The following is a 20,538-nucleotide window of genomic DNA, read 5'->3' as shown; positions in this document are numbered from 1 at the left end:
ACCCATTCTCAACGAGAGAAGGTAAACCTTGAGAGGGTTAACCTTCTGTGATTGAAAATGGCCATATCTCAGCCACACAAAAGCAAGACTTCTTTCGACTTGATTTTCAAGGCCACGAATCCTTGACTGATTGCATTGTGTATTCTTCTCATGACCCATATTTATAGACATTCCTTTTATAGACCCTCTTCAGTTAGATGACTTTCTATTTGACATTTTAAATGTTTCCAAATTGCTTTCAAGCGTGAAGGGGTCACAAAATAATGTTTATTTATTTTTTTTTAATTAATAAAAGATTAAAATACCTAGCTTATGAAGAAACTGAAATGCATTCTGGTGGATCTAATTTTCTAATTACATTTTTTTTATTTGCTTTAGTACTTGCATGTTTAATCACAAATCAACAGTAAAATAAATAATGTACAAGTCACATATAGGCATGAAATATACACACGAAATGTGGTCACAATTTTATTAATACGAGAATTATATCATAACGAATATCAATTAAATCAGATGATTTATTCAACAATGGCTATGTGAAAAATAACCAGCACATACACATGCCATAAAACTGAAATCATGGAGAACTGCATTGACCGTATTACAAGAATAAATGTTTTAATAAAGCACACAAAGAGAGTTTGAAAGCCTACTAGAAACCATTCTCAAGTATATTCGGTCTTTTTGTACGTGGGTTTGTTAGGACACCCTGATATGGAGATACTTTCCCTCTCCCGATTAAATATTAAATTACAATTAATAGTATTTGATGATCAAGTAGAATCTCCTTGGCATGATTATGCACTGGTCCATACACGATACATAACAGTGCCCCTATCTCCTATTAATGCTAACCACAAAGAAGAACACTAACTGGATACTCCACCAGATCAATTCAAACTGAACTGAAATCTGGCAAAAACAGAAACCACAAGAAAACGAAACCAAGCAGTCAAAATATCTTAAGAAAATAAAGGTTAACTTGCCTTATTTGACCTCTCAAAGAGGTCAAATAAGGCAAGTTAACTGTTATAAGTTAGTTAATAAGGCAAGTTAACTGTTATAAGTTAGTAAGTTAACAAGGAAAGTTAACTTTTATTTATATCTACCTGATAGGATTCAGACTAGCCAGTTTTTTTTCCCCTTTCTATTTTATTACTACAAATTTAGTTTATTTCGATGTAGTTACTTTCTGAAAATACTTTTTCCAGCTAAGAAAACTGTTAGGGACATTTTTCATTATGCACTGAAAAATATTAAAGGGCAGTTATTGTGTAAAAGTAAAGTCTCCTTATTTTTAACTCAAAAGCTAAAACATTGAAGAGCTACAAAGATGAGAGTGGTACCATAAAAACGAACAACCTTTTGTATTCCAGAATTTATATATATATATATATATATATATAGTCACTACCATTCTCAATGCACTTTTGCCAGCATCTTTAGATGCTTCTGTTGGAAAAGTCCAAAGGACGCTTTGTCATTCACATCTGTCACCAATAAGCCTATTTCCTAACTCTGCTTACATTAACTGCATCGGCTTTGTAAACGTTTAACAGGCACTGGTGAATGTTGATCTGTTCAATTTTTTCTGCATGGAGGAACTCAATGACGCATCTCTGTTTCTGATGCACATCCATGACAGGGGTTGCTTTCTTAGAGTCTTACACCATCAATATCTGCAAAAGAGCTGAAACTTTCAAGTCATGAATGCATAAATTCAGTCATTATAATAATGCAATTTGCAATCTCCTGTGATTCATTTGGGCTGAATATAAAAAAAAAAAAAAAAAAAATAGGAAGCATTACTTTTGCAACGTCCCTTGTAAATATACATTCACCTCCACATTAATTACACAACTCACGGGACTTGTGGAAATTCCCTACAGCGGACCCTTTCATATGTAATATCTTGATTTTGGCATTCTGTAGATGGGTGGATGTAGATGATGACACCCTGATATTATTGTAGCTCTTTTGTTAAAACTGCAAAAGTATTTATCTAAGCTAGCAGGGATGCCCAGCAAAGCTTGGTTGTAAAATCTGTTTAAATATATTTTAATTTATACAGATTTTATATATATATATTATTTTATTATAGAGTCAATTTTCTATCAGTTCTTACATATAAAGTTATGATTTCAAAAATAAAAAGAATATATATCCATATGACTTGGGTGCATCGGCTTGAATCAAAACAAACCAAAATTTCTGATAAAAAATTTATATATAACTTGAGTTCATTCAGCTATAATTGAAACTGAAACCAAAACTTAGGAAGAATTTTTGGTAAAATTATTTATGACAAGAAATGGAAGTCTATAACAATTAAATGACAGCCCCTTGGATGTAAGCATGATACTCAAAATAAATAACACGCTATCCTTTAAATCTATAGATATTTGTTCTTTATTATGAATCGATTAGCATTACTAAAATGGACTTTTTAAAGATTCTTATTTAACAGAATAATTTTATTAAAAAAAAATAATTTAATAAAAAATATCTGTCCAAAGACTGATAACATTCACCAAACAGAACAGTTTTTCACGCCTTTTATGTTACCTAACTAACATCAAAATAAAAGCATAACAATATTAAAACTTATGTCTAGAATCCTTATTCCAATGTTGATCAAAATCAATTACATGATTTTGTTTTGATTCAAGAAAATGTCTAAAATTTAAGGATTAAGCTTAAGGGGTCTTACGGAATCAAAAGAATCCTTTTTAATTGGTATCTAATGACAATGGATTAAATGCAATGCTAATCTGAAATATTTGAACCTTCAAATAGGAGGCTGTGCTCATGTTCTGTCCCCTAAAACTCTTAAAATACTCCAAAGAAACTTAGGAATATTTATTAATTGATGTCTGATACTCATTGTTAAAATTTCACACAAATCAGAGGTGTCCGAATTATCTCAATGAGCTTCCACTCCCTTTGCATCAAACTAAATACAAATATAGCTCACATTTTAATCCTTTACACCTAGCAGCTAAGTTCCAACATTCATAATGATCAATTAATCAGTTTGGGAGTGAATCCTGTACAAATATATAAGCATACTTCACTTTCTATTGATTATTTACACACGTGTGTGTGTCTCTCTTTCTCTCATCCACAGACAAACTGTTTTGTTGTATTACAGCTCTTCAGGGTGACGAGATAAGTAGGTGCTAAATGTAAGCAAAATTTCAATATAGATGTTAATTGCTGGAGAGCTCTAATTATTTTTACCGAATGAGCAATGCCTTAAAAATAAGTGGCAGTCGATTTACTAACGAAAACTCTACTGAATATGTAATTTTCATCCACTTGTAATATTAGTAATTCTGCTTCAATGCAAACATTTTAACTCAATTAGAAAATACCAAAATCTTATGTACAACACGAAAAAAAAAAAAAAGAAAGAAACTTGAATCTTAGGAAGATGTGCATTCCAGTAATTATAGGAGCAACCAGACTCATGAAAAAGAATTTACAAAAAACTACCTAGCAAATATACCCGGTGAACCAAGTGCAAGAGAGATACAAACAATTGCACTTAAAAGAAATGGTTAGAATCTTAAGATCTCTCAGTTGGAATGTATAGCGGGTGAATGTCTGGCATCTGGTAGGATGCCCCATTCTCAGAACAAAATAAGATTTTTAAAAAATAATTTTAAAAAAGACATTTCAGTTTCATAGTAATAGAACTTCAGTGGAATGCGAACAAATAAATTTAAAAAGATTACAACTACAAGATAAAAACAAAAAGGTCAGAATCAAGAGAGAAGAGTTTAAAAAAATTGTCAATTGCAACCAGACCGGCACCAATATCCTCATCCTATCACATCTACCAACAAAACCGTAGACCATTGCAAATAATTAACTTTTAGATTATCACCCTCTAAATAAAAGAAGGGGAGAAAGAATTGGATAATGCCAAGATATTAAATTACTTGCATGATAATAAACAATTTGACATTTTGAAATTAAGATGCGTAGTTCAAGATGCAGAATGCCATGATACAAAGAAGCAGCACATCCGAAAGGAAATTGCCGTTTAAATATGAAAGTGATGTTTAATGAGTTAACAAAAAATTTATACAACTCGAATCTTCTTTCAAAAATTACAAAACATGTCCTCCTTATGAACAAGTATCACAAACGAACGAACTTAATGCGTGAAAATGTGTAAATACAGTAAAACTGCACATTGGGAGTCTTTGTGAAACTCGGGAATTTGCACGAGTTTCGTCGAAAATCCTTTATTTAATCCACAGGAGTAGTTTGTCCTTGTTCCATTACCTATCACTTCAATAATTTATAATTGTATTCATAGGATCAAACCATCAGTCTCAAAGACCGTCACTTAGAACGGATCATTATTCAGCATCTTTATCTATTGTGCCATGGATCGTTGTGTTGTGAGAATAACATTAAAGAGAACAGTAGTCCAAATAATCCAAAGTAAATAAAGATTATAAAAAAGATATAAAAGATTAATATTTATTACAATCAGTGAAGAAAAAAAAAAAAAAAAAAGACTGAGATTGCTACTAAAACGTGTATACAACAACAACAGCTTATATTTCAAATTTTTTTAGATGAGGATTGATAATTCATATTTGGTTTATTCGGACTACTGTTCTCATTTTGAGTGTTATTTTCACAACGTTTTGACAGATGTAACCTCCAGCCTTCTTCAAGTTTATCTTGTTGAATTTGGGAATCTTTATGATATTTCAAACAGAACCTTTTATTTAATCCATGAACATAGCATGCTTCCGTTCTATCAGAGATTTCCGTGTAGAAGTCCTAAATAATTCACAATTGTATTTTGTATGGTGTAATGGATAAAGTACTTGGTAAATTCAATTGCAAGTGAAACTCTTTGGGAGATGGTTCAATCCTCAATATGGAAGATACTCTGAATATAATTGCAAATAACTTAGGATTTATATGCTGTCATGATTGACAGAATGAGAGCATGCTACTCTTGTGAATTAAATGAAGTATACATATCGTGATTAGCTTATTTTCTTTTTTGCAATATTTCATCGTATGTACCTACAGCCATTGCGCCCTTTGTTAAATTCCCAGACATGAGAAATCTTATAAACTTTAAAAAAACACTAAAAGATTTGCCACTTGGATTTTGCAAAATAAAAGGATATGAGCATGTGTAAATAACTAATACTACAGGGTGGAACTATAAAATTGTCGCCCTAGAAAAGACAGGATTCCATTTCCATTTGATGAAAACCAGTTTTCTTCTTTTTTTTTTTTTTTGTTGAAGACCATCTACTAGTTGGCCAGTTGTGTACAAATCCCAAGAGCATTCTATCATATCTGAAAGTGACACAATGTCTAATGAGCGAGATTGGAGATGCACCACTGTACAACTCCTTCTCTCTTCTGATCCAAGTTATGACAACAGGACCATTGAGGGCACAGCTCAACAAAGTTTCCAGTCATGGTTATGGTCTTTGGTGAGGTTGTAAGTGAGTGCCACATCATGCTACCTCACATCTTCAAAGTTTGCTTGAAAGTCAACACCAAAATGTACCTGAATGTGCTGAAGAGTGTGGTGATTCCCTGGTGCAATCAGGTAGCCAGTGGCAGACCCTGGGTGTGGCAACAGGACTCCACAAGTCCAAAGAGACCCAGGCTTGGCTTCAAAAGGAGTGTTACGACTGTACCCTTCTCTCACTGGCATTGCCTCCACCCTCGACCTAAAGTTTCCAGACTACTTCGTTTAGTCATACATCAAGAATATCATCAACATGACCTTCCACAACATCAAAGCCAGCCTGAGCACCACCATCTGCCGAGCTCCTGCCAGTGCTTGTGAAAAAGGCACACTCCCAGTTCCAGACCAGTATCGAAACAGTGATTGAAGCTGAAAGTGGTTACATTAAATAGATGTCAGCTCTACTACATAATCAAGTTACCTGAATTGATTTTTTTCAATGAAAGTTTTAAAATAAAGCTGTAAGTATTGTTTTCTTTAGGGTGACAAATTTATCGTTCCACCCTGTATTTTAACTCTGTAAACAATGTAATGGATAAAACTCATGCAAATTACGGTATTCATACATTGTACAACTCATGATTTCCACAAAGTTGGCACAGGCTCACCCAATAGCTGGCTGAACGTTCCTTAATTTTTAAAATGTTATGAAAAAAAAAAAGAAACATTTCTCTAACCCCTAAACCTGCACAATTAAAATTAAATTTTTATTTCTTCCAATTTATGAAAGAGTGGCCTGCTTAGATCTGTATTAGCTAAACACAGACAGTGCATTCGTTCCTAACATTGCGAGTGGTCTTTTTCAGTTATTGATGTCAGCTGCCGGACAAACCAGACTAACTTCATAGAAATCGCAGATCATAAGCAACCAAATTACATATTTAGAAATATCAGTTTTCAGCGTGCGTAAGCTGCATGATTATGTATGGCAGTAATACTTCATGATGGTTGAGGATATGTGTTGCATGGAGAAAAATAACATGATAGATACGTAATGCGAGTGAAAGAGAAACATATCTGATGAGTTCAGAGGAAGATTAAATCTGGATAGTATAGGAAGATGTGAGCAAAAAAAAAAAAAAATTTTTGATGACACAGCCACAGTGAAATAATGGAAGAGAGCTTATGAGTTAAAAAAAAAAAAAAAGAAGAGTTACGACGAAAATTTGATTTCATGAAATCAAAAATGTTCTAAACACATAACTAGTACGACATACTATCTTGTACAACACATACATACCACTATGTAAAACAGTCGTTAACTTAAACTGAATATATTTTTTTCTTTTCAGCCATATATTTTTAAGACTTGACAAAATTAAAAATATGCAAGAAATTGCATGTTGAATGGATTAAGGTGTAACACGGCAAATGTTGCACAATAACAGCCGATTGGCTTGTTATGCTACATAATGGCACAAGATGTGGCTGAATCTGGTCAAGGTAAAATCTTTGTCTACATGACCGATAGTCTTCTTTCTGTCTCTGTCATCGACAATCAGCACTCAGTTGTACAAAGCAACAGCGTACGACACAATGATGTTGACACGCCAATTTCAATTTGATCAAAGTTAAGCAATATTGAGCCTGGTCAGCACCAGATGTGTGACCATTTGTGAATACCAGGCGCTGTATGTAGGACATCGTTACTTTCCAGCAAGACCAGCAAAACTTTAATGTCATCTTCTCCAATCGGAATATACAAGTGACAGTTCCTTCTTCAGTTCAACCCATCTAAGGCGAGTGCCACTGCAAATCGACAGGTGGTACTAGAGTTTGATAGATCTTAAACTTGAGTCAATCACTGATATTTTAACTATTATATTATTCAACCGAGGCAATGCTGGATGGCCATTCTAGTAATTAAAACTAACGATTTTATTCACTAAAATAAGTGATGTTGCCACACCATCTAACACTGAGTTTTAACTATTTCAGTTTCCAGTTAGGTTTTAACTTTTCTGTTATTTTCACTGCAGTTGCCATATGTAATCATTGTTATGAGTAGACTTTAAACAATGCAGAGAAGACGTGGGGAAAGAAAAGAAAAAGGGTGAAAAAAAAATAAAAGAATGTTATCCAATTATCTTCATTTAAATACATAGTTGAAGGGCAGTTCGTAAACAGGTCAGGATAAAGGCTGAACTGTCAGAAATAGTTCTATTCTGGGTTTTTTTGTTTTTTGTTTAATTTATTTATACATACTAGTAGAGTTACCTGACCTTACGTGGGGCATGGGTAATAAAATGGAATTAAAGAAATAAAAATGTGTTCATAGAATTTGTCTCAGCTCCTTTCAATTGGTTTAGTCAAGATCAAAGTGTACTATATTCTGATATTACACTTCATCTCTTCTAGGTCAGTAAAGGAAAACTCCTAGGCTGAAGTAATTTTATTTTTGTCCTAATCCAGTGCACTCCTTTTGGAGAGATAGTGCCTAACTCGTCCTACGTGGGAAGGCAAGTTAAATAGAGACAAAGAAAGAAGGTTGTAAAAAGGCTGATTATTTTATCTAATTTTAAATGACATTAGTAAAAAAGAATTTATTTTTTAAACTCCCCAAGCATAATTTCTGATGACCCAAAAAGGATGAATATGATCAGATTCGGTGTATGTAAATCTTATGGATACTTCTGCAATTTATTTGACCATACTATTTAATAGGTAACAAAAACCCTCTTCATGTTAATGGTTTCTAAATACTAATCTTATTTCAGCACAATGTGTAAACTGTACAGTACCATCTTGGGTATTTCTAAATTTTAGCCCGATAAACACAACTTTCTTTTATATATAAAATTATAGTAAGCCGCCCGGCATCGCCCGCTCATAAAATATGCTTAAATATATCTTAGTTTTTAATTTATGCAGATTTTATATTTATGATTATTATTATTGAACCAATTCTCTATTTGTACCCAATATATAGTAGTGCCCCCCCCCATGCAGAATGGTTCAGTCGTAAAATACACTTAAATATATTTTAATTCATACAGAGTTTGTATCTAGAGCCAATACTCTATTGATTACTTATGTACAATATAACAGTTTTTAAAAAAAAATTACTTATTGGGTACAATATAATAGTTAATAAAAAAAAAAAAATGACTTGTGCCATTAGCTAGAATCGAAACCAACAGCTTTAGTCATTACCATTTGAGCTTTCGTCAGACGGATAAGAAAACATTAAAATTTAACCGAATTTAACGTATAAATTTGCACATGCGTACAAAAACACTAAGTTGCCTTCGGCCTAGCAAGTTTCAATTTTTAATTTTGACACCATAGCAGCTATTTTTAATGATGAAGTCTCTTTAAAAATCTACTAAAAATCAAATAATTATCCAATCAATACAATTTTCACTAATTATTAAGTGAAGAATGATCTTTATAATAGTGTACTTTTTGTTTTTTTCATAATCGGTATTTTTATATAATTTTTTTTTTTTTTTTTTTTTTGCCTACAAAACCTTCCATTTATTTGTGGGTACGTAACAATCAGCCGAAACTGAACAAAATATATTGTATTCTGGAGAGAGTGAAGATTGTAGATCAAACAAACAAAAAGAAAAAAAAACTGCACATATCAGATTTTAAGGTTGAAAATCTGAATTTTGAATGTGTTTTATTTTTAATCTTTTGCGTTTTGAAGTGTGAAATTCGTTGAATGTGTTAATAATTATTATCTTTCAGATTAGCAATAAAACACAAAAAAAAAAACATTATTTCTGCAAAAAACACTTCTAAATCTTTGAAAAATAAATTAATAATTTTCTTTTAGTGAGTCCAAGATTGCCAATATACCATTAAAGAGGAACTGCTTTAAAAAATCGATACCAAAAAGAAACAAAAAAAATAAATAAATAACCGTGCATTTTGCTAAAAATAAGATATTTTTCGGCAATTTCTTGTTAATTTACGTATGGTGGACCAAGTGTTATACTAGATGTAGGAGTTGTTTTCAACACATACGATGCTTAGCATTTCCAAAATGGTCACTCATCTAGTATTGGCCAGCCTTACCGTTGCTTAACTTCAGGGTTATGTAGGCAAAAAAAAAATATATATATCTCGCTTATAAAAAAAAAAAAAAAAAAAAAGACCCTTCAAATTAAGCATTAAAAATACATGGCTAAATAAAGTTAATTTAGTTCTATCCAAGCCTCCATAGTTTAAAATAAACTATCATAAAATTGTTTTTTTTATTAATTTCGCTACGCAAATCTATAGAGTGATATAAAAAGTTGAAATGATTTGAAATTCAGGTACTTATATTTTTGCATATTCTTATAGCAAATAATCCTAAATCTTATTTAGAAAAAAAAAATGAATTAGTTCAAAAACCTTTAAAAATATTTAAATGATGGTGAATGGTGTGGTTTTTGGAAAATTTTAAATTCTATAAAAAATAGAAAGTTTTACATTATCCTGCTTTTCATATGATAAAATTCAAGCTTGCATCTTTCTGGAAAAAAAAAGTTGCTCAAGAATAATGGATTTTAATTCATTAAAAAAATTAAAAAATACTTTTTTTTTTTTTTTTTGGCCGTGCCTAGCTAAAGACCAAATCGAATTTGTTCCATAGATCAAAATTCCTTGTATATCAAATGTCAAGCCTGTAGACCAAAAATTGACAGAGGAGTTCAGTAGATACCGTTCCTCAGACAGACAGATAAGGTCACTTTATATATAAAATGAAATCAAATTGATTGGGGGATACATACGTCTTAGTGAAAGATTCCAAATATCCAAGAGTATAAAGTTCAATTTCAAGATAAGTTACAAAATACTAAAGGTCATCAGGTTTCAATTTCATACACACACACAAAAAAATATTCAAATCATTGAGAAAAAAAAAAAAAATCAAAATGAAAGCCTTGCAGCATTTTCTACGTTACGTTCCCAGACCGGTAGAATAACTGATTTGTTTAATAAAGGCATTAACTCCGCAAATGACTATCAACCAAAAAAAAATATCGTTACAGCATGATTTTATATTCAACTAGCGAGGGGTACCCGGCGTTGCCCGGGTGTTTGGAGGTGCGTGTGGGGGGAGGTTAAAAAAAAAAAGTAAGTATGAGGATCGAACCCGAACCCTTGAGGCAAAGTTGTAAATTAAAGTGTGAAAAAAAAAAAAAAAAAAAAACGTGCGACGTTAACCATTGCCCCACCGCGAGATGCTAACGGAAACACGTTTGAATTTATTTAATTACTTGGATTTGGCAGGTGCCCGTTTTAATGTGTTAATGAGGTCAAGTTTGACTGCGGGATAGTATTTACTGCTGAACGCTCCCCCCCCCCAAGATGTTATAGGAAAAAGACTAACCCACATGCGGCAAGCGATAAATGTTGAATATTTATCTTCCCGAAATCGAGCAAATAGACAGGCGAGCTTCGTTGTTAACTGTGAGATATTACGATTTATATGTGATATAAAAAGTTTTAAAAAGTTGTAAAGCGAGCGACTGCTTCTCTGAAAGAAGCCTTTTGTAGACACACAGAAAAAGCGAACGAACACACACACATACATACATACATTTTCGCTTTTATATTTATAGATTAGTAGAATTTAGAAATTAAAGAAAGAAAAAAATCACAAGTGTAAATATGATTTCGCTAGGTGAAGTCATTAGTAAATAAATTTGAAATTGGTGCTGAAAATTAAAGTTAATATTCGATTCTAGATGGTCTGTATACAGGCGTGTAGGATTTCTAGTGCAGTAATTGCTGAGATTTGAGAACTAATTTCTTCTCTGGAGCAACCATTTATTAAGTCGCCTGACGAGGACTTCTGGTTTTAAATGACCATTTGTCCGAAACATTAGCATGTCCAGTGTCGCGACCATGTAAATTTGTTTATATTAATAAAAAATATATATATCTTTCTGAGAAAGATATGAGATTCTTTCTCTTTTATTGAGCAATCTTAATAACTTCATTAAATCCACTAGTTATCACTCTTGAATACTTTTAACCTTGTGTGGGTGTGTGTGTATATATATATATATATATATATATATATATATATATATATATATATATATATATATATATAACGTCACGGAACAACAGTGTCGGAAATAGTTTAATTAATGTTTACATTAAAAAAGAAAAACATTGATCCAGTATCAAGAAACTTAATCTTAGATTATTGGCCGTCTTGAATTTTAGATAAACCAAAATATGAGGAAAATACCGAGACATATTTGGGGGTACACCATATGTAAGACTGCAATTTGATTGGCTATTGAAAATGACGTAATTATTGTAAAAGAATATTAAAATTAAAACGAAACAATATTGGAATTGACGTAATAAAATTAAATTGAAACAATATTAGAAAACTGGATATTTTTTATTAAATACAGAAACAAATAAAAGGTTATTAGAAATGATATTGTTTTCGGATACAAATTAATATACGAAGGCGTTTGCACTTTCTATGATTGCTTATTAATGCTTTAATGAGATATACTTTTTTTTTTAATTTTAAAATAAAGTTAAAATGTTTAACTTTCATTATACAATCAAACTGCATTTCTTAAATATGACTTCTTTTTTTTAATTATTCAAAAATTTAAAGTAAAATAATTATTTTTATAATAATTAAATTCTTTTACAATAATTACGTCAATTTCGTGTAATGTTGCGAGTGATACGAGAAAAATAAGGCATTAAAAATGTTTCTAGGAGTCATTTCGTGTCAAAAGTTAATTTATTTTACCCATCAAAACTCGAGAAATGCGCGATTAGAGTGTGTAAACATTCAACAACAAAAAAAAACAATATGGCTGTACAGTTGCCATTTCGTTGACTAAAAAGCAGCCTTGACCTTGCGATCAAAAACTAAGATTGAGTCAAACCGAACGAATCGACGGGACTTCGGTGAATCTGTTTAGTTAGTCTTTATGAATTTATGTGGAGAGAGCGAGCGGCACAAATAATTCGGCGAAATCTTTTGCTGCATCCACGTGCATTTTTGGTACTCATGCAGAATATAGACCGTGCAACATTATTTAGAAACCCATTCTTAACATGGGAAGGGGGCGTTTTGTCAACACAATCGCATTTATTTTACGACGGTCACTGTTTTGTAACTATTCTGTACAATTTAATAAACAAAACATACCGTAAAATTTTTATTTAATTTGAAAATTCTACCTAAAAAAAATAAAATAAATAGCACGATCCGTATTCAGTATAAAGTACCAAACTTCTTTATACAATTAATTTTGAAATAAAATCAATATATAATACATAAATCATAGTTTCATTTAAAAATATAAATTAGCGGATTTTGCAGTATAGACAACACGAAAAAGTGATTAAAAGAAAAAATATATAACGCAAATGTTTCCAAGGGCCAAAATTACTCTTACCTACCTGGATAAGTTTTGTGTTTTAAAGTTTTTATTCTGTTCGAAAAACAAGTAATGCCCAGTTGTTAAGTTAAACCGACAACATGTCTGACAATGACATACCACTTCGGAGAGTCATTAATGGCTCAAAACTCTAAAAAATAAAAATACCAAGAAATCCATCCCATAAGTGTTCCCTTATTTACTAGGTGAATTTCTATCAGCATCTGGTTTTATTTTCATGATTTACGTGATTATCGAAACATCTGATGTCGGTCATTTTGTCGTTGCGAATTAACGACTTTAAAATATGTTACACCACAAAACTAATTCAGGTACGTAGAAGAGTGGCTTATCATGCCTTTGGTACCACTTATTATTTGGCCATCATTTCGTTTTGTTGTCTACAGCAAAAATGACCATAAATTGTCTTGTACTCATGCCCAATGTCAAAAATCACTGAAACCAATTTAAGAATGTATGAGAGAGAGAGGAAGAGAGAGAGAGGAAGAGAGAGAGAGAGGAAGAGAGAGAGAGAGGAAGAGAGAGAGAGAGGAAGAGAGAGAGAGAGGAAGAGAGAGAGAGAGGAAGAGAGAGAGAGGAAGAGAGAGAGAGAGGAAGAGAGAGAGAGGAAGAGAGAGAGAGAGGAAGAGAGAGAGAGGAAGAGAGAGAGAGAGGAAGAGAGAGAGAGGAAGAGAGAGAGAGAGAGAGAGGAAGAGAGAGAGAGAGAGAGAGGAAGAGAGAGAGAGAGAGAGAGAGATGCTTAATTGATAACAATAATTCCAAGAAAAACAAAAACAGTGAAAGAATAAAAATAACAAAAATGGGTGTGGGTGGAAATGCGGAGGCACGTCGTTCAGTCGTTCACATCCGCCAAATTTAACGCGTAAAACGTTAAATACGTTTGTTGAAATAATTGTTTTGAAGTAACGCAAATAATAAGAACAGAATCGAAATAAATAAATAAATAAACGCAATAAGCGAAGAAAAATTGCTAAATCATCGCGTTTTTTTTTTGTTATTTTTGTTTTGTTTTTGTTTTTTTAAGAAAAGAAAAACGCGGTGATTTAGGAATTTCTAAAACTTTTGTTGTCTTCAGTCGAGATGTAAAATTCCTCTTCTTTAAGACAATATGGATAAACGTAGAATGCGATCTTCTCCGAACGAAAATTATTCTAACTGGCGTTATTTTTACCCCTCCCCTTACTTATCAAGAGTGCCCCCTCTGATGGGGAGCTGAACCTTTCACGGACTTTAAACCCCCCATATGTTTAACATTCATTCAACTTACGAAAGCAAAGAAACGACATATGGAAAGAAGCGGCAATAAGAAAAACACATTTTTTGATTAAGACGCGAGCAATTGTAAATAACTTTGTCATTTTAGAAAAAGTTACAAATACCAAATAAAACAGGCATTTTTAAGGTGTAAAAGCCATTTATTTTAAAGAATGTTAGGAAAACTTCGCTTCTGACAATGGCAAATTTTCATTTTTTTTTAACTAGTTTATACATTATTACCCAACGTACTTCGCTATTTTCTTTTTATTAAAGTTTTTAACCAAATTATACTTTTAAATGGGATTTTGAAAGTTAAATTTAATCAGGATATCGTTTAATAATTATTTTTTTTTTTAAATCAAACGAATTTTTTATAAAACTAAAATTATGTTAATTCGTTACCCTTTAATCTCTAAAATTATTGGGTGTATCCCCCCCCCAAAAAAAATAAGCCAGTTTAAATGATTTTCTAGTAAATAATTTAGCATGTGTAGGAGAGTTCCATCTGCGATAAGGGAATAGTTAACAACCCGCTTCCGCATGTTAAAAATGGCTTTCTAAATTTGCCGAGATGTTACAATGCACAAGTGCCAACAGTTTAAATGCTTCCAAATTCCTTTCAGAACCACGGAGCAACTCATTTTTTCCAACTATTAAGAAAAGATTAAAATGACAGACTTGTTCAATGAAGCAAACTTATTTTCGCAAATAAATTATTAGATAGGATTTGGGGTATTGGTGTATTTGATCGGTACCAAATTTCTGCGATAATTGAGGTATCGATCAAATACACCAGCATCAATTACTGATTCGTTGCTCGCCACTGCCTAGTGCCTCCCTCATAGATCACAAGAGTAAAACATGGAAAACTTTTAAAATGTTTGTCAAACTCATCATGGTCAGTTTTGTATTATATAAAAAATAATTTACAAAAGAATAAAAGAAAAGAAAAATTAAAACTTTAAGCAAGAGCGGATGTTAGGATTCGTACGAACGAAGAACGAAGCCGTTTTTTAAACCCTAATCTAAATTTCAGGCTTAGTTCGGTAAGCACTAATAAAAGTATACAAGGAAAATAACTGGAAAATCTAAAAAGCATAATTTTAACTTTCTTTTAAAAGAAAAAAATATTAAAAGAATGTGCATTTAAATAATCGAAAGAATCATTTTTTAGAATTTACGCACAAGTTTTAATTATATAATATTGTGACAACGTTATGAGTTTGGGTAGAAGAGGGCAGATCTTTCTCCACTAAGGCAACGTTTTATTTTCGCCCCTACTCTTATCCAAAGGACACTTTGGTGGGAGGGGCTCTATTTTCCCCTTATAAAAAAAAAAAAAATTAAAAAAAAAAAAGTTGTCTAACTTTGCCCTCGCCGAGAACGATATAAGGTGGCCAAGCAATAAGCATAAAATAAACTCCCAGGCAACATCGGGTAGGTAAAGCCAGATAAACAGCACAGAAAAACAAAACATTTTCGGTAAAAAAAAAATCTACCCTTTGCCCCTTATGCTATTAATAGAAATCAAACCTATGGTCCGAATTCTTGCAATGCAGAAACCCTTCTTTTCCTTAGTTGAGAAAAGGAAACAAACCTGAATCTAACACCCGAGGAAGGTCGTAGGTTACAACGTTGTTCCAATAATACCCAAGATTAGAATAATTGTCCGAGTAACCAAAACAATACAAAAACATTCACATCTCATCTCAAAAATTCAGACTTGCAATAGAAATCAGATTTTATGTTTTTTTTAGACGATTACGCGTCAGCACAATGAAAATATATATTTATGGGAATTCACTTATCTATATAGATTCAGTAATATAATCGATACTTGTACAGTTTAATGAAAACATTAAAAAGTGAAAATATCGAAGAAAAAAAAAAAAAAAAAGGTTAAATATTTGTACATATGTATGGAACAAAGTTCTCCGAAAAAAGTTTTTTTTTACTTAATTTCATCAAGTAGTTTTGTTTTTTTTTCTACAGCGAAAAAACAATTTTTAATGTCTTGATTAAACTGTACAAGTACCATATAATATACTATATAAACTTTACGTAAACTGATCACTCACTTCCTGACCAGTAAGCGTTACTAACCACCCAGTTTTTGACTCCATAGCGTAAAAACAGAACGGGTAACCATCTTTTGTATTTTCGAAGTGGTCACCATCGTGTAATTGCATGAAGAAAATAGAATGGCGTTCGTTCTCTTTTTTATTTATTTATTTATTTTTGACAATGTGGGGGCAATGTGTAAAATCTGACAGGAAAAAATAGAAACCGCCATTCATTTGTATTAAAATTAAATAAGAACGAGAGAAAAATAAAGCTTGGACGAAAGAAGAATGAGGGGGGGGGGAAGACAAAAGTCGACAGACTTAATTTTACGACGAAAAGAGCAGGAAATAAATAAAAAGGGCGTAGTTCAAAAATTACTAAATTTACACAACTTTTATTCTTGAGGTTATTTACACTTTTTTGACAGTTCAATTGTAGAATAGGGTCTCTGCAAAAAAAAAAAAAAAAAAAATGTCTACAATATTTTGATTGGATATCAAAACTTGGCCTTTTGGTCAAGATCAAAGTGTAGTATCTGTTCTTCAGATGCTGCAGTTTGCTGCACTTCAATTTCTTGTTCTCTTTCGATGGAGGAGCACTGCAGTCCTTCACGATTGAGACAATTTTTTTATTTTTGTACCTTTTCTCCACGTTAAAAAACGACCCTGTGGTGTTTAAGTTAAACACCACAGGGTCGTTTTTTAACGTGGAGAAAAGGGTGTCCTGTGGGGAGGCATAGTAAATAGGTACAATATTTCGATTGGTTTTCGCATACAATTTCAAAAAGTTTTAAAAGTCTTTTTTTTTTTTAATGTAGAAAAATAAAATCAAGTGAATTTTTAATTATGGTTGCCAATTTCTTACTATTCCTTCTGTATCTGTCAAAATAAGTAAATCTATTTAAAAATCGAGTCTTGTTGTTTTAATAGAGTCATATTTTGGAAGATGTCGTCAGATGAAATTAAGAATAGCAAGACTAGAAAATCAAATTAGATAAATTCAGAGTACCAAGTACTTATATGCAGAATACGAAACGTGCTACTTTATTGATTAGGATTTTAAGTTAAATTTAATTTTTACGGTATCTTGTTTATTAAATTGTTACGTGAAAAAGTGCAGAAACGTTAAAACAAAGTCCCCCCCTCTCCTCGTGTTAAGAATAGGTTTCTAAACAATATTTCAGCACGGTTTGTAAACTGCAGAAGTACCAAATTCAGAAATTATAGCAACAAAAAAGATCGGGCATTTCGGCAGTATGAACAACAAAGCGAAAAAGAGTTTAAAAAAAAAAAAATGTTACCAAACGCAAGATAAGTTAGTCTTCTATCTACCTGGATAAGTTTTTCGTGTTTTAACTTATTTTAAAGCGTTTATTTGGTTTGAAACACAAATAGTGTTAAGTTAGAACAAGAAAGAAAAATAGCTGTCATGAGATGATCCTCTGGGGAGTCTCGATAATCGCTCAACAATCGAAAATCAAACAATACTGGTAGAAACCCACTCAAATGTTATTGGGTGGATTTTTCTACACACACCCCACGAAAAAAAAAAAAAAAAAATTATATAGATCATAGATAGAAGACTAAGAGTAACTTTTTTTTTTTTTTTTAACCAGTAAACACTTTCATTTTGTTGTCTATACTGAAAAATGCCCAAAAGATAATTATATCGTGCATTTTGGGAAACTATCGTATGCAATATTTATGATATTAATGTAAATGTCAAAAGAAGAATCGAAGGGTTCAACTGACAGAGAGACAGATGACCAAACATAAAATTTGTGCTTTATTTATACCGAGAAAAATATCAGTTCAAAGTATAATTTATGTGTCTCACAATATAATAAACATCAAATAGCTTTACTATAAAAATAAAATTGTACTTCGATTTTTTTTTGGTATTATTATACAAACACCGTGACAGCGAATTAGTAAAATCTTTTACGTAGTATTCTGTTACGTTTCGGTGTGCTGAACACGAATCTGAAAACTGGGTTAGGGTTAGGGTACATTTTTTTCTACTAATTCGCTGTCACGGTATTTGTATAAATTTACCTTTTTTTTTTTTTCAAATCTATAAATGTAAAATCTTTTCGGTGCTTATGCACTTTTGTTACCGCGCTATTTTTCAAGTATTTTTTTCGGGTTAAATTCAAGTTTCACGATATCTTATTTTTTATTGAATTGTTAGGTGGAAGCACATAATATTTACAAAACAGTAACACCCTACCCATGTTAAGAATGGCCTTCAAAATAATAACATTATTTCAGCACGGTAACAAAAGTGCATAAGTACCAACTTTTCAAAGTTTTCATCGCTGGCGGTCATTTAAAAAACGTTTGACAATTGTTACAAAATTATGGGTTATTTGAGTTTTAACCGCTTTTACAGTTTTAAATGTAGTTCAATTAAAAAAGTGTCAGTGTGTAAAAAATAAATACTTACATTAGTAAAATATGTAAAAAAAAAAAAAAAGTTTTAATGTGTAACCCCCCTCCCCCGTTTGCTTAGTCTAAAAATTGTAATTTAGTTTTTAAAGTTTTGAAAACAACTTTATTTCGTTGTTTTAATTGTTGGCGGCCAGTTTATTGTCTGGTTTTGTTTCATAAACTGAAAAGTATTTTCCCAATTTTATTTTATATTACACAAAAAACTCTAGACACACACAAAAAAAAAACTTTAATATTTTTAGATCAAATACAACTTTACGAAATTTAAATGTATTTAAAAAGGTTTAAAAAACCAGTCGTATATTTTAATATCCTGTCAGTGATAAACTTTTTTTTTTTTTAATAATAATAATAACTCAAATTTAAAAACTAAATTATTTTATTTCAGGACTAAAAATGCAATTTAAAAACCAAGTATCAACTTTATTTATTCAACATGTGAATGATAAATAGTTTTTTTTTTGTTGTTGTTTTTTTTTCAAAACAGCCCAAGTCTACAATTGAACAGACTTTATTCTGATTTTCATACTTCTGCAGGTTACGGATCGTGCTGAAATAATAACGTTATTATTTAGAAATCCATTCTTAACACGGGTATGGGGTTAACTATTCTGTACTTTCACCTAACAATTTAATAAACAAAATATACCGTAAGAATTGAACTAAACTTGAAAATCCTATCTAAACAAAAAAAAAACAGCACGACCAGTAAAATCCAGAAGTCCAGTCCGCTCATTTATATATATATATATATATTAGTTTTTATTTTTTTATGAAAACATTAATTTCTCGTCGACAAGAGTAGTAGTAGTAGTAGTAATAGTACCAGTTGTTTCAAGAATAGTTTGTTTTTTTCTTACTCCTGAAAAAGAAAGAATTCGACGTGAACGTTTACTTAACAGTCAAAAATAAGATCCTAAAAAGTTAAAACAATGTCAACACTGTACGTCTGAATTAAAAAGGAAACCGACATCGACTTACCTAAAGAAATATTTCCTCCAAAAAAAAAAACCGTAGTGTTAAAGCTAAAAGATCAAGCGAAGCATTCATAAAAAGATGGCTGCAATTTTCAGAGAGAGGGAGGGGGACTAAAACCAGATAGAGAGAAAGAGTAAGGGCTAGAGAGGGGGTGGACGGCGAGAGGACATGTGTATATAGAGGGAGGGGGGATATATAAAGAGAGAGAGAGGCGGGGGGGGGGGCTTAGCCAGCCGAATGGACGCTGCAAGCCAATGTCTGATTGGATCAATCTTTATTAGAGTCTCGTATGAAAATAGTATTTAGTCAACCTAAACACATACACACTGACTTTTAGTGTTTAATGAACCCAATACTAAAGTACTAATTGCATTGGTTTCACATTCAAGGTGTTTCACACCTTTTTTTTTCTTTATAGTATTTATAGTAAATATGTTTTTTTAATGCTTAACTATGCTTAATAAAACTTCTCTTTTTTTTTTACATCTTTTCTTTTCATTTCTAAAATTGATTGACTGACCAGTGACCACTTCTGTGTTTCTCGTCTCTATGCCACTTAGACGGTATTGTTATTATTATTCAAATGCAATAGCGTAAAATAAAACTTTTTTAAAATCCTATTGTAAACTATTTAATTACAAAATTAAATCCATCAGAATGCATTTCGTTTATTCATAAACAAGCCAACCATTTTAATCTTATGTTAATAGTTTTCTTTTGTTTTTTTTTATATATGATCCTTCGAAAATTTAAACTCACGAATAGACAGTCTTACTCGCTGTCCCCTCCCCACAGAGCGTTTAGATATGGTGTTTCTCCAAAAGGGACAATTTGAATTAGGACAACATTTTAAATTGACTCAGTCTAGAAGGATTTCTCTATTCAC

The 20,538-nt window shown here is 31.6% G+C and overlaps 1 protein-coding gene and 1 pseudogene across 5 annotated transcripts in view; one reads left to right on the top strand and one right to left on the bottom strand.

Annotated features, from left to right (window-relative positions):
* LOC145260467 (protein kinase C and casein kinase substrate in neurons protein 2-like) overlaps positions 1-19,810 on the bottom strand; it is a 198,973-nt gene extending 179,163 nt beyond the window's left edge. Inside the window, exon 1 of one of the 5 annotated variants that reach the window (XM_080118545.1) lies at positions 19,656-19,810. The gene's annotated coding sequence lies outside the window, so the exon portion shown is untranslated. Of the gene's footprint in view, positions 1-12,904; positions 13,336-15,757; positions 15,783-16,238; positions 16,264-19,655 lie in introns of those variants that run through there. The other 4 variants (XM_080118547.1, XM_080118549.1, XM_080118552.1 and 1 more) reach the window with 4 other exon arrangements.
* On the top strand, positions 16,720-16,928 carry LOC145260836 (U2 spliceosomal RNA; annotated as a pseudogene).
* Positions 19,811-20,538: the final 728 nt, after the last annotated feature.

This window comes from Euprymna scolopes, chromosome 36 (assembly GCF_053919585.1).
Source record: "Euprymna scolopes isolate OS-2025 chromosome 36, ASM5391958v1, whole genome shotgun sequence".
Lineage (NCBI taxonomy): Eukaryota > Metazoa > Mollusca > Cephalopoda > Sepiida > Sepiolidae > Euprymna > Euprymna scolopes.
The sequence above is the reverse complement of the archived record's forward strand: the minus strand, read 5'-3'. Positions and strand labels throughout refer to the sequence as shown.